Source organism: Tamandua tetradactyla, chromosome 4, assembly GCF_023851605.1.
Source record: "Tamandua tetradactyla isolate mTamTet1 chromosome 4, mTamTet1.pri, whole genome shotgun sequence".
Taxonomy (NCBI): Eukaryota; Metazoa; Chordata; class Mammalia; order Pilosa; family Myrmecophagidae; genus Tamandua; species Tamandua tetradactyla.
The window spans coordinates 68,309,612-68,325,709 of record NC_135330.1 but is presented as its reverse complement, the minus strand read 5'-3'; the positions used below and the strand labels follow the sequence as shown (position 1 = coordinate 68,325,709).

Genomic DNA, 16,098 nt, shown 5'->3' with positions numbered 1-16,098 from the left:
AAGTCTATTAAATTTTGGGGGGAAAACAACAAACTCTATAAAATGTTTGTATTTTAGCCAGAATTAGTGCTTACAACAGACATTACATTTAATTAATGGTGCTATTAGATTAATATTAAGTGGGAAATTGTAAATATAAAGAAAAAACTTAAGACTAAAAATACAAAAGAATACCTATTCAGTAAACATATTGGGTTTTTTACAAATCGAGAACTGATTCCAGCTCAGTTGTAACTACTTATACTCCAGTGTTTTTAAGGTGAAGTTGCTGAAGTGTATAATAATTACTATAAATTTGAATAGTTTGTTGAACTTGTTTTCATTCTGGCTGGAAGATATTTTGAGGCTTTTGATTTGATTTACAAAAAAATGCTTCCACTTTACTTTTCTGAAAATGGGGTGATGAGTGTGCAGAGGGTGCTGAAGTGTTAAACAAGGGAAGACACCCAGTACAATGTCGAAACCGCCACTAATGGTGAGTTTCATTTTCTACAGCAGTGCTCCCTCCTCAGGGCCCTTTTCTAGCTCCAGGGAATAGAACATCTATCAGCCTAGGTAAGGAGGAGAAGGCCAGAGGCAATTTCAGGAGCAAGAAAGCAAGAGCAGCATAACTGCTCCAAATCCCCTCTCTGTATTTCAGTAGGAGCAAAAATCCCAAGTCAATCTAAAGGACGGCCTTCCATAATGAACAGGGAATGGGCTGAAAGTTTAAATTTCAGGTGGTGTTGGAAGTTAGTCTGCTTAAAATAGTAAGCTTTATTGGGACAATTGTGGCTGCAGGTGACAGAATACCCAACTTTATGTGGTTTAAGTAGCAAAAGGGAATTTATTGGTTATGTAATAGGGCAGAGATAGCTTCAGGCACACATTGATCCAGGGCTCAACCCGTGTTACTAGGAACCAGTTCCCCTTTCACCATTTCTCAGGTTTGCTTCCCACATTTGGCTTCATTCTCAGGTAGAGTCTTTTCTCCTAGTCACCAGACGTTTTTCAGCAGTCTATTCTGGGAAAGTGGAAGATGGCTTTCTGATTGCTCAAACCCAAAACTCCTGAATGGTGAATTTAGGCAATGAAATTCAATTCTAAGGCTCTGGAATAAAGTTCACTTCATCAGAAGTACACAAAAATCAGGGAACAATGGCCACAGGACATACAGATGCTAGGCAGAAAAAACAAATGTCCATGAAAGAGCTCATTTGACCAAGTTGTTTGACCCTGCTTTCTTCCCAGGCCTTCCACGAGGACCACTAGCCATGCTATTTGCAAAGCTGGCGATGTTGCTCCAAATGTAACTACTTCCCTAATGCTGTTTGCTGGGTTGGATCTATAGTCATTAACCTTGTAGGAGGCAAGGAAGAGGAAAATATCTTCTTCAATGAAAGAGGATTAGTACATTCGTGGAGCCTAGCTCTGTCATTCAGGTCAGGAAGGGAAAAAAAAAAAAAAAGGTCTCACTTTTTCTTTCATAAGCTCTATATATTAGCATTGAAAACTTAATGGCTCTGATAAGAAGGCTTAAGATAAAAGAAAAATTAATTAAAACAAAAACGGGATATTTTATATCATCAATATTTGACTATAGCATCATGAAAAATTCCTGCTCTGATAAAAATATATGCATTTTTGTTATGTATGCATAAATATTATTTTTTGCCTTGTTCAATGAGAAAATATTTACTTTGGGGTTTTTGCCTATATGTTTACAAGTGAGATCAGTTTATAAGATTTATGTTTTTTTTTCCCATGTTCTCCCTTCCTGGGATAATACCTTATTGATGACTATACACACACACACGCATGCGTGCGCACACGCACACAAACACAATCACATGCATATATATGTTTATATATGTATATGCATGTGTGTATATATGTACATACATATTTTTTCTGAATTCAATTTGAAAATGTTTAATTTGGTTATTTCCATAATTGTTTTTAAGTGAGAATGTTTTATAATTTTCTTTTCTCATGCTCTTTTTGTTGAACTTAAGAGTTCAAATTATCCAAGCCTCAAAAGAGAAGCTTTCCCTTTCTTTTCATTCTCTGAAATAGTTTACATAACAAAGGAATTACCTGTTCCTTGAAGTTGGGTAAAATTTGCCTGTGAGACTCAACTATCTTTTCTTTCTTTCTTTTAAGAATATCTTTTTGATTACTGATTGAATTTCTGTTTTTAATTGAATTTCTATTTATTCCTGTTACTTTTTGGAAATTTATATTCTTCTATACACTTGCTTAATGCATCTAAGTTTTCAAATTTATTTTCCTAGAGTAGTCTCTTGTGATTTTTAAATCTCCACTGAATCGGATATCCAATATATGTCCTCCTTTCCACTTACCATTTTGATTCTTTTTTATTTGTTATTTCAAAGAACCAGGTTTTGTGTTTGTTAAACTTCATTACCGCTTTTCTTTCATAAATTTATACTCTTTACTTCATTATCCTCTTCCTAACTTTAAAAAAATATTTAGCTCAACAATTTGCATTCTTTCTTGTCTCCTAACATATATTTAAGGCTCTCCATTTTGAGTTGCAGGCAGGAGGGGACTGCCTCTTTCACTGCCTACTAGTCTACTAACCTACCAGTCTAATCCTCACTCATGGATTTCTAGCTACACGGGCCTGTTGCTTTTCCCTGAAGACATCACACACCCTCTAGTCTTAGACTTAGCTGTTTCATCTGCTTGCAATATTCTTTTCCCAGGTATGCACGTGGCTAACTCCCTCACCTTCGTCAAGTCTTTGCTCACATTTCACATTCCCAATAATGTCCTGTACTCTGACTTACCTCTGTTTTTTTCCCCCCAAAGCACTAATTCACCTTCTCACATACCATATAATTTATGTATTGTGTTCATTCTTTCTCTCTCATGTAACTATAATATAAATTTTATGCAGTTTGAATTTTGTTTTTCACTAAGGTATATAGAATACTTAGAACAATAGATGTTCTCAATTTGTATGTGCTCAATTTGTTGAATAAACTTCTAATTTCATTGCAATGTGGTCAAAGAATGAAGTTCACATGATATTGATTTGTTGACATTTGGGAAGACTTTTTTGTGGCCTAGTATAAGATTGACTTTTGAGAATATTCTATTTTTGCTGAAGAAAGTGCATATTTTTTTCATTTATTGGAAGTTCCACAACATTCAAACTTGTTAAATGCTATTTAAATCTTCCATATCCTTACTAGTATTTTTCTGCTTGATCTACCTATTTTTTGCTTATTTAGATAGTTAAACATGTAGGGGAAAAAACATGCAGAAAATTTCTTGGCTCACTATCACTTCTACCTTTCTTCCTTTTTAAGTTCTATGTTCTTTTTATAGAAGTACATCCATTAGCAATTATTCCAGCAATGATCTATGAATGGCAAACTCTCTTGGCCTTTGTCTGAAACTATCTGGAGTTTGCTCTTTTCCCTAAGTGATAATTTAGGTGGCTTTAATATTCTAAGTTATTAGCCACTTTGCCTAAGCACCTTAAAGATATTATACCACTGCCTTTGACCTTTACTGCGGCTGTTGAGAAACCTCCTGTTAACCAAATTGTTACCTTATATTTTCTCTGTGGTCTCTTTTATCATTTTGCCTATGGTGTTTTGTACTTTCATTGCAACTTTAATTGGTGTGGATTTTTTTTTGGAAGGTGCATGGTCGGGGAACTGAACCCGGGTCTGTGCATGGCAGGTGAGAATTCTACCATTGAACCACCCTTGCACCGCATTGGATTCATTTTTATTTTTATTTTTTTACTTTTGTATGCTGTTTGGTGCGGTCACATTTCATTGTTTTTCCATGTGAGTATCTTGTTATTGCGGCACCATTTTTTGTTGAATTTTTTGTTTTTTGTTTGCTTGTTTGTCTGTTTTTTGGGAAGTGCATGGGCCGGGAATTGAACCCAAGTCTCCTGCATGACAGGTGAGAAATCTATCACTGAACTACCCTTGTACCTACCAGATTCATTTTTTTTTTTCCGCATGGGCAGGCACCGGGAATTGAACCTGGGTTTCTGGCATGGCTCTGCCTACTGAGCCACCACGGCCCACCCTTTTTTTCTTTTTTTCTTCCTGGATTCATTTTTAATAATCCTGTTTAAGACATGTGCTTTCTCAGTCTGATGATCTATATATTTCAAATATTGCTTCTCATTTTCTCTAGTCTCTTATTCTGGAAATCTTATTAGAAAATAGGGTGAATATTCTCATTCCATTCTCCATTCTCCTTATCTTTTTTCCCCCCAGCTTTTCACTGACTATTTTTAATGACTTTATTTTACATTTGAGATGTTCCATATAGTTATTTAAATCTACCTCTTTTCCCATATTGTCATCTTCTTTCCTTGTTGTTTCGCTTACATCTTTTATCTTCTTGCTCATTTAAAGTCTGTTTTATAAGTTCATGTTCTAAGATGCCAATATACTGTTCTTTTGGATCTGCTGACCATCATTTATGGAAAATCACTTCTTTGTGCTTATATTTTAAAATCGAATTTTATCTTCAGTGGAGACTATTTTCTTTGTGGGAGAAATGAATGGCATAGCTTGGGATACCTGAAGAAAATAAGATTTTACTTAAGTAAAAAACTAGTGGGGATCATATACATGTAGAACAGTGTCCATTATACCCTAGTACCTAGTATAGTATTTAATTGCTCAGTTTGTGTAGTAACTTTCAGAAACACTTAACTTGTGTTCATCTCAAAATCCTGATATAATTTGTAGAAGACTAGATTTCAGGTCAGTTGCAAGAAGTAATTTATCTTACTACAAGAAATAGGGTAGAAACAAAATAGCTATTTGGAAACTCAGTAGTATAAAAGTTTATTGGATGCCTCTTTTGCACAAGGCACTTTCCTCGGGGATAGATGAACTGATTTTAAGGCAGATTATGATAAAATGCCTTGGGAGGTTTAATGGGGGAACAGAAGTGGGTGTGATTAACTCTGGGATAAGTAAAGACTATTTTCCTGAGAAGAAATGTTTGAAGTTGACCCTAAAAGGATTTCAGTAGGCACAGGAAGAGTATTTCAGACAGAGAGTATGAACAAAGTTCCCCAAGTGGATAGCATGTTTGGTAAATGTAAATTGATATGGTGTGGCTGGTGTATGCAGAGAGAGGAGTATAAAATGAAGTTAGAAAGAAAGGTTGGAGTCAAATTTTACCCACCTTCTCAGAAACATTTTGAATTGCATTGTAACTGATGCTTCCTCTATCTGTCTTTCCCAGTAGACTGTTTTTAAGTCCATTGAGGGCAGAGCCTTTGTCTTATTTTTCTTTATATGTTCCCATATTAGTTCCGTATCTATCATTCAACAGGCACTTAATAAATACTGATGAATGAAAAGAATGAAATGTGAAAGACATGAAAAACTATGATAAAAAAACTGGACATACTTTATACTCAGTGGACAGCAAGAGGCTTTTTTTTTTTTTTTTTTTTTTGCTTTTTCAATTCTTTACTAACAAACACAAGGAACTTTTATAATTACCAAATTGTTTCATAAAAATCCAGGTCTTCATTGCCCACCCTATGCTTCAGAATGTTATTTGAATATTTGTTTAGCTTAAAGACTAAATACATATATAAGCATACATTTCAGCCCAATAAGAAAAAAGTCTACATCTATTTACTTGTATATAATTTCAGCTAAATGCTACCTTTGTGAAATAAAACTGTATTCCTGAGGACCAATAGGGGTTTCTTTTGAGGTATGAGACTAAAAGAAACAATACAGTAAGAAAATTAAAGTTGTCATTTTAATTACACTTAACTCGGGCAAGACCCAAGACTTTAGATTACATTTACTAAGTATTAAAATCTAATTAAAAGAAGCATTCATTCTTGGGTCAAGTTTTGCCTCCAAACTAAATGTGATCATTTTAACTCTTAAATAGATGTTTTATAAAGCAGGAAAGGAAGAGGTATATGTTACTGAGGAAAAACAGCAAGTAAAAATATTTAAGACGTAACATGAGAGTTTTACATTGTTTCCTTATAATAAGTGAATTAAAATTCAACACCGTAATTCTTACCCTCTTGTAAAATGTGCAGTAGAAGCAAAGCTACTGGGACAAAGACAACATAGTCACTTCCTCTAACTGGCAAGTCATGGAGCTGTAGCACCTTGTTGAGGGGGGATTTTGTGTAGGAAAACCATAATTGACAATTTTAAATACAAATATCTGCCACCAATACTTAGCATGTAAAGCTCTGTCTATATTTCATCCTCCAACTTGGGTTAAACTAGATAATACTTGTAGGAATAAACTGAAGAAACTTCCCTTTTGATAGACTGAACTGAAACTGCTTATTGTGTGTGGTTATATTTGGCAAGTTTTGGTTGGTTTATGTCCCAAGTTTCAAACTGTCCACTTACATTTTTTTAAAGCTTGTTTCATTTTATTTGTAAAAGAAAAGAAGCAACTCTTCACCATTCTGCATTTCCAGTGGCTTTAGAAAAAGAATCATCTCTTCCATTAAGATTCATAATGCCATCCTTGAGATGAAATTTCCATTTATTTTCACTTCTGTGTCTTATCATATTGGCATATGACAACATTTTCTGTGTCAAAGAGTTCCTGCCCTTCCTCATCACACATATCACCTTCACTATTGAGGGCTCTTCTTCGACCTGCCCATCTTCAGCTCCATCTTTCTCTTTATTTTACTTTTTATTATCATAATCTTCTTCTTCACCTTCATCTTCATCTTCTTCAGATGATGTATTTCCAGTTCCATCAACTTGAAACACCGATGCAGCTTGTGACTGAGCAGGCTGGGCCTGTGGTTGCCATTGACCAGTTGCACTTATGTGTGTTTGTGCTGCTGTAGGTGCTGCCCTGTTGTAGGTAAAACTTGAGTCATTTCCTATAAATAAGATTTGCCGAGGCTGGATGATGACACCTGCTTGTGGTAAAATACCTCCAGGAAGAGGGGCCAGTACCTGTTGGATAACAGGATTCTGTATTCCACCAGGCTGTATTTGTGGTATATCCTGTTGTTGTAGAACCACTGACTGCTGAGGTTGAAAGATATACTGGGCACCACTGGCAGCTCTGACCACCTGAAGAAGCTGACCTGAATTTGTTAATATCTGTTGAACAGGAGTCACACCTGCAGGGAGTGCCAAGTGCCAAAGTAACAGCTGTAGCAGTAGCACTCATGGTTGATGGATTCATATGTTGTATCAACTTAGAACCAGGAACAATAACTTGCAGTGCTGTAGCTTGCTGGGATGCAGGAATAAGGACCTGCTGGGTCTGAGCCTGCTGTTGTATTCTGCTGTGGTCCTGCTTGCTGATGGTGTTGGTGATGGTGATGGTGATGCTGCTGTTGCTGCTGAACTTGCAATAAAAGCTGCAGCTCTACTGAATGAAGTCCATCCACTGCCCTAGACTGCATTAGCTTATTTTCCCATACGGTTTTTATTTCCATCAGGACTTGTTCACCCATTCCATCATCCAGAAAGCTATCTCACATCATTAGTAACATTTTCAATTACATATCAATACAATTTAGGCATGGTGTTTGTATTTGCTGAGTTCGCCATTTCCACACACACAACACAAACAAGGAGGGGGTGGGGGGGGAAGAACCCTGAGAAAACAAAATAAAAACAAGACACACATCAACAAAAAAAGCTGAGATACCCCGAGGGTGACCCAAGCCACTGCCAAGATTAAGGAAAAAATTTAAACAAAATCAAATCCTGAGGGAGTAGAGAAGGGAGTGGTGAGAAAGGAGGGGGGACTCTTCCTGGAGCTAAAATCTTTGAGAACAGTCTTACCAAAAAAAGAAAAAGAAAAAAGAAGCCAAAACCCTTCAGGGGTCTGGGGGACGTTGCTCGCTTCCCACCCCATGTGAAGGAGGGAAACCACCACTTTGCTGCAGCTCCAAATAAGAGGCATTTTAAAAGGGGGAGTAATGTGCTCAGATCCGTGTTCTATAAAAATAACATAAAGCTAAATGTGACATGACCAAATTGTTGGGCAGTCATTACTATTTACTATGTTGCGTTTGTGATAGATATATTTCTTGAGATTACAGACTGTGTGTGTCTGTGTACATTCTACACTTTGAACAAAAAAAAATTGCAATTTGTATCCAGCAGCAAAATGTAGACTTACAATATTTGTTTTATTATAATCAATTTGAGAGCTTTAGACAAATGTAATGGTGAGAGTAAGCATATATGATTTTGGTAACCTAACAGCTTTAGCACATATTAAGGACTGACTTTTGTTTCAAAAGTAATGTAGCTGACTACCCCGAGTTCTTACTGTTCTATCACATTTCTGAAAATTGCAAAAGCTTTCTTTATTGGAGATGCTGAGATATTTGAGACACTGGCGACACATACTGGGTTGCTAAGGTAGTAAAAACTCTGTACCCCAGAAATGCTCTCACTGATACATCTGGGGGAGGTTTAAGCCTTTTAAAATTGTCACTAAACTTACAGAGTGCTGTTATTCCTATGCAATTTGGTGTATTATAAATGTTAAGTGTTCCTTTTAATTAATTTATTTTAAATGAAATTATTTCAATTGTATTTTTAATATAAATATAATGTTTTTACTATTGGAAAACTAAGTACAATGCCAGTTAGAAAACAACAGCCCCAAATGATTTTTAAATAGCCTCTAAGTTTTGAGTTATACTTTATTATTTGTAAATACTGGTTTTCCAATTATAGCCAGTGAATCTATAGAATTTCGTTTTTAAAATATAGATTTAACTATTTAATAACAAAAATAAAAGCAATACATGAACCTAAATAAATAATAAAAGAGAGACAGTAGTATACTGGTAGAGAAAGGAAACTTTTGAGTCTACAGTTACGACAGTTTGACATTGGCAAGGTATTTATCCTCTTTGTGCTTCAGTTACTTTGTTTACAAAATGTGTAATAACTGTATTTACCTTTTTAGTAGTTATATCACTTGTTAATATATTGAAGAACACCAATGCATTTATTTGTATTGCAGGTTTAATTTATTATTGTTTGTATCTCAAGCTAAAAATTCAACTGCCATTTCTGTTTATTTGAGAAATACCTGGACATTGCAGAGTAAGCTTTTAAAATTTTTCTGCCAATTATAACTCCTTATCCATAATTTTCTCTCTGCTGCATAATTAAAACAAAAGACAGAAATAAATAAGATTGGATTTCAGGGCTGAAGTTAAGACTAAAACATATTATCAGCAATTGTATAATTATAGGTACCTGTGCTTTGGAGTAAGACGGTTGGGTTTATATATAAGCTCCGACATTTTGCCATCTGTGTGACTCAGATGTTTTAAAGTGTTTTAAAATTTCCTTGAAACTCAATTTCCTCATTTATAAAAGGAAGATAGTAATAGTATCCTCTTGAAAAATGTTTATTATAATTTTTTTTTTTTTTTAACATTGGCAGGCACCGGGAATCGAACCCGGGTCCTCTGGCATGGCAGGTGAGCATTCTTGCCTGCTGAGCCACCGTGGCCCGCCCATTATAAATTTTTTAATCATCAAAATAACACCATTATTCTTAGTGTTTGATGCTACAAGTAAATATAAAGTAAGATTTTTGTTATTAAAACACAACTTTTATCTGCTTTAAATATTTGAGTTTCAAATAATATTCCATTTGAATATTTAATTTGAAATAATGGGTTCAAATACTTTATAGTCTTGAAAACTATGTACTACACCTCATCATCCTAATAATTACCTTCTGTTTCTGAATGGTCTTTCAAATGACCAAATTTTATACACTGTAAGACTGTGCTGCCCCCTGCTGACCCAGTTTCTTCAACATATTTTGTATCTTCTGAGAGGACAAAACGTACTTGAGCAACACAGTTAATTAATTCTATAGTAAGCTGGAAGACCATAACGATGCACATGATAAAACACTGAATGTAGCTCTAAATAATGGCTGAGATTAGTTAAGATACTGAATTACTAACAATCTGATGGTGGAAACAAATGAATATAATAATATACTCCCAATTGTGTAATATTTGGCAAATATAGATATCTCATTCTAAACAACCACTACAATAGCTATTGTTTAAAATGCTGGTGACACCTTGTGGAAAAACAGCAAAATATATATAAATTTTTTTTTACTTAAATTAAAACTTCAGTCATTATTTCCCTGATTCTACCACTGGATTAAGAACAACTTGATCTTTATTTCTTCACATTAGAATATTTATATTTTGGTTGGGTGCAATCAACTAAAATTTTCTACTCTGGAAATCTTGGGGGCATTTTCTTCCTTTATTAATGTCACATATCTGACTAGAAGTTTCCTTCAGAAAGCATCTCAAAATTGGCCCTTTCTTACTACCAAAATTTCTCTAACAGAGTCTTATCACCTAATGGTGCAAAGAAAATAAAAAGATCCAGGAGCAACTGTACCTATTGCTAGTCTTAAGACTTTGGGTAACTTACCCATTGGGTGCCTCAATTTTCTCCATTATAAAATAGAGATTCTTATTTTTGGTCTGTCAAGTTAGAAAATTACGTGAGATAACATATAATATGTGATTAAAAATGGATAAATATAAGATGGGATAGTTATTTCTATAATACAAGAGCACCTTAGATAGCTTTTCTCCACTCAAATCCTTCTTGAACAACACTATCTATGCATGCTGTGTTGGATGTATGGAGTGGGAAACGGAGGATTGGAGGGAGGGGGAGAGAACAGGCACAGGAGAGGTTCTATGTTCAGTTAGATCTTCCTTCTTGTCCACTCAACCTGTTATTTAGGTATGTTTCTTTGATTTTTGGTTTTTAAGACCCCTTTTTGATGATGATGTTAGGTCTTCTGTAATTGGATGACCACTTTGGATCAGCTTACCACACAGTCTCACCAATCTCTAAACCAGGAGAGGGACATCAGACAGTGGCAAACCAGACTTCTATAAAATGGGCTTTGATGGTGACACAGTTCGACTCAAAAATACTTAAGGAACAATGGTGAAGTGAGGACCTCTGAAAATCTGCTCGTCTATGAAAGCAACAAGAATACTTGCAAAGAATTGTCAAAATCAACTTTTTCAGAACTCTGGAAATAAAGCTTGCAACTATCTGAGGAGCTTTCTGGTATTTTAAATTTACTCCTCCCAGGAATAAATTTATCCCACACCCTCTCCCCAGTTCCATGATAGCCTTGAAAACCAAGAGCCTCATAATTATGGTAGCTGTGAAACAAGCAGCCTAACAGACACTGGAGGGGGAAGATCAGGTTTGGAACTCCCTAAAAGTTGATCCCCAGAGAACTGTCATTGTTAGATTTGTATGACAGAACTTTAAAAAAGCTCCATTCTCAAGATTTGTCTTTATTTGTTTTGACTTAGAGCTTGCTCTGTGCAAAGAGAACAACTGCATCCTTAGGGTATTTGTGGCAATAATCATTGGCATCTTTTTAACACTGCAGCTATCTGAAACAGAGGTACCAACTGGAGCTAAAAAGAGGATGACTGAAAAACTTAAAAGATCTGGGGAATGAGATAACCTTGGGGGCTTTGAATAACTGACCCTGAAGCTCTGAACATGAAAGTGAAAGCCAACGCACAGTTGGAAACTACCTGTTGGACTACTGAAGGCGGGCCCAACACACAGAGCCCCTCAGCAAATGCTGAGAAATTTCTTGATCCAAGACATTTAAGGAAGTCTCTGTCTAATAATTAGCTGACCACTGACCTGACTGTACAGAGACTTCAGTGACCACACACAACAAAGAATAAAACTTTACAGGATTAATCCAGGAAAATTACTAAACAAAGAGCAACAACAACAACAAGAGTAATAACAACAAACCCTGGGTGTAGGGATAGTTGATGTCCAGAGTTTTTACATTATAATAATTATAAATGTTATACACTATAAATATTAAACTATAAAAGCTTGTGGGACATGTAAAGAAACAGGAATGTACAGATCATACACAGGCAAAAAAGTTGTCAATAGAAACTGTCCGAGGAAGCCCTGATATTGGATTTAGTAGATGAGACCTTAAAATAGGCATTTTACATATGTTTAAAGAATGAAAGAAACTCATGTCTAAAGAATTAAAGGAAAGTTTGAAAACAATGTCACACCAAATGGAGAATATCCATAAGATATAGAAATTATAAAAAAGAATGAAATAGAAATTATGGAGCTGTAAAGTATAATTGAAATGAGAAATTCAATAGTGGGGCTCAATAGCAGATTTGAAATTGTAGAAGAAATAATCTGCAAATTTGAAGAGAAGTCAATTGAGATTATCTACTCTGAGGAAGAGAAATAAAAAAGGATGTGAAAACTTCCCAAGTTTGATGAAGGACATTAATGTTCACATCCAAGAGATTCAATGAACTCTAAGCAAGGTAAACTCAAATATATGCACATCTAGACACTTACAGTCAAACTGTAGAAATCAAAAGATAGAGAATCTTAAAAGTAGCAAGAGCAAAACGACTCATCATATACAAGGGATCCTCCATAAGATTAAGAGCTGACTTCCATAAGAAATCATGGAAGCAAGGAGGAAGCAGGATAACATTTTAAATGCTAAAAGATAAAACTGTCAACTAAGAGTTTTAAATTCAGCAAAATTATTTTTCAGAAACCAAGGAGAAATTAATAAACTTCCAGATAAATATAAACTGAGAAAATTCATAACTAGCAGATCCTCCCTACAAGAACAATTAAAAAGTGGTTCTTTAGGCTGAAATGAAAAGACACTAGACATTAACTTGAATCCACATGAAGAAACAAAGCACACCAGTAAAAGCAACTCCACAGGTAATTATAGAAGACAGTTTAAATATACTTTTGTTTGTAACTTGCAGTATAGTGGATAACAGCCTTCCAAAGATAACTATGTACTAATACATAAACCTGTGAATATGTTACTTTAATGGCAAAAGTGACTTTGACTTTGTGGATGTGACCGGGTTAAAGATCTTGAAATGTAGAGGTTACAGTGCATTATCTGATTGGATCCAAAATAATTCAAAGGGTCCTTATAAGACAGAGGTACAAAAGTAGAGTCACTGAGAGAGAGATTTGAAGATACTATGCTGCTGCTTTGAAGATGGAGAAAGGGGCCATCGACCAAGGAACACAAATGACCTCTAGAAGCTGGAAGAGGCAAAGGAATAGATTCCCAGGTAGAATTTTAAGAAGTAACACAGCACTGCTGACACATTTTGGACTTCTGATTTCTAGAATGTAAAATAATAAATGTTTGCTGTTTTAAGCCAATAAGTTTGTAGTCATTTGTTAACAGCAACAACAGGAGACTAATAGACAGCACTTTCATTCTGTATCTGATATAAAGACAGATGAATAAAGTAGTAATTATAAAATATTGTTGATGGACTTAAAATGTATAAAGATGTAATCTTATAAAAGCACAAAGGAAAGATAAGGGAATGGAACAATATTAGAGCAAAGTTTTGAATACTATTGAAATTAAGTTGGTGCTAATTTGAATAAGATTGTTTCAATGTTAAAATTTAACATCTTAACAATTAACAGTTATTAACTGTAATCCTCAGGGAAACCAATAAGAAAATAAGAGCAAAAGAAACAAAAGGGCATAAAAATGATATAGTAGGAAATATCTGTGTTACAGTACAAAATAAGGCAGTATTGGAGGAACAGAGAAACAACAAAAAGACATAAAAATAGCAAAATAGCTATTTTATTTATCAGTTATTCTATTAAATATGAATGGACCAAACATTTCAATCAAAAGGAAGAGACTGGCAGAATAGATTAAAAAAACAAAGAGTTGTACTTTAGATTCAAGGACAAATAACAGCCTTTAGGATAAAAATGATACTAGAGACAAAGAAGGACATTTGTAATCATAAGAGTCAATTCCTCAAGAAGATACAACAATTAAAACATATAAACTTGTTATGAGATGAAATATATCTCCCCAAAAAGATATTTGAAGTCCTACCCTGGTACCTGTGGAATGTGACAGATCCTTGCAGATCAAATTAGTTAACTTAAAATGAGGTCATCCCAGGGTAGGATGGATATTTAGCCTATTATGAATTGTGTTTTTATAAGAAGGCAAGAAAAGACAGACACACAAGAGAAGATAGCCACGTGATGACGGAGGCAGAGAATGAATTACTGCCGTCGCAAGCCAGGGAACAACCAATGATTGCCAGCAAACCATTTGAAACTACTCAGACACTAGGAAGTATTCGTCCCAATAGGCTTCAGAGAGAGCACGACCCAGCTGACACCTTGATTTCAGACTTCTGTCCATCAGAATTGCAAGGCAATAAATTTATATTATTTTAAGCCATGAAATTAAAGGTATTTTGTTATAGCAGACCTAGAAAACTAAGACAGAACCCAACAACAAAACGTATGAAGCAAAACTGACCGACACAAAGGGAGAAATAGACAATTCAACAATAACAGTTGAAGATTTCAATAGCCACTAAATAGAACTAAACAGAAAATCAACATGAAAGCATAATTTGAACACTATGAACTGACAATACCTAAAAGACATCTATGGAACACTCTATCCAACAACAGAAGATGACACATTCTTTTAAAGTGCACATGGAACATTCTTCAGGATAGAACAGATGATAGGACATAAAACAAGTCTCAGTACTTTATTTATTAGTTATATATGCTAGTTTTTTAAATCATGGAATTTAAAGAGTTCAACAAACACCAATTAAGAGATTTTTTTTTTTCTATGTGACTTAAGTCCTTAGGAACAAAGCTGTTATATCACACCAATTTCATCAGTGTAAAGGCTAAGGCCATTTCTGGATTAATGCTTTTTTTTTTTTTTTTTTTTTTTTTTTTTTTTAAGGAAAGACAGAGAGAAGGAAGGAAGGATAGAAGGAAGGAAGAAAGGAAGAAAGGGAAACATCTTTAAACATTTTCTGGTTTTATTGTATTCTGTTTCTCCGTTTTTTTTTGTTACATGGGCTGGGGCCGGGAATCGAACCGAGGTCCTCCGGCATAGCAGGCAAGCACTTTGCCCGCTGAGCCACCGCGGCCCGCCCTGGATTAATGCTTTTTCATCGCAATATGGGATGACTCCAAGGGTACGCAAGCTGCGGTGGAACTGATTAAGCCACTGGTTGGTATGCCTGGCGCTACAGCATATGCCTTTGGATAATGATGGAAGGAATTTTCCAAGGATTATGTTCTTGATGGCTACATAGATTTGTCTATAGAAATGCCTTCTCAAGGAGTAAAACAGGGCTTGGAAAGCTCCACTGACCTTGGTAAAACCAGCCTTCCCCCTAATGTCATACCACCTTCAGCAGGACTGAAGGGAGGGCCACACAATTGGTAAGGCTGCCACTCCCCAATAATTATGACTCCACCTGCCTCTCTGTTAAAAAGTGCTAAGAAATCAGGCACAAAGCAGAAGTTAGAGTGATGACTAATACCCACCCACCTTCCTTTAAGGGGTTATCAGAATGGATTCCACCATACAGCCTGCCTTTTATACTTCAGTACAGATGGCTGTCCAAGTCCCCTGGGTTATTCGTTACCACGCACAGGATTTAGTGCCCCCACTAATCTGAGACCTTCCACTGTGCCCTTTTGAATTTATGGTTCATCTTTCTTTAGCTGAAGCTTGGCTAGCCTTTGAAGACACTACCTCCTCCTCAGCTCTCAAGTGGTAAATGTGTCTTCACTTACATCCCACTTCAAAAGGAGCTGAAGTGGTGTCCTTCTTTCTTGTTGCTGCTTTTAGACATTTTCTCTTTTTCTTTCCTGAAAAAAAAATCCAGCTTCTTTGAAGGACATGAAGCACTCATTGTTGTGTCATCTACCAGCCTCTCAATGATTTTTCCTTATACATTTATTCTACAGTCTTTCTCCCCATCACCACTCTATACTCCTTAAGCATTCACATCAACTATCCATGTAAGTACCCTCGCTTCTCAGCTTCCTTTTTTAAATGAATTTTTTTTTATTTCTGATATATAACCACATACAAACACAAACATTCTTATCATATGATCATTCCATTCTTGTTATATAATCAATAACTCACACTATCATCACATAGTTGCATATTCATTATCATGATCATTTCTTAGAACAT

The 16,098-nt window shown here is 35.4% G+C and overlaps 1 protein-coding gene and 1 pseudogene across 7 annotated transcripts in view; both read right to left on the bottom strand.

Moving 5' to 3' along the window:
* Positions 1 to 16,098, bottom strand: part of SYT14 (synaptotagmin 14) — a 297,741-nt gene that overhangs the window by 11,538 nt on the left and 270,105 nt on the right. The window lies entirely within an intron of this gene.
* LOC143679037 (transcription initiation factor IIA subunit 1 pseudogene) lies at positions 6,404 to 7,527 on the bottom strand (annotated as a pseudogene).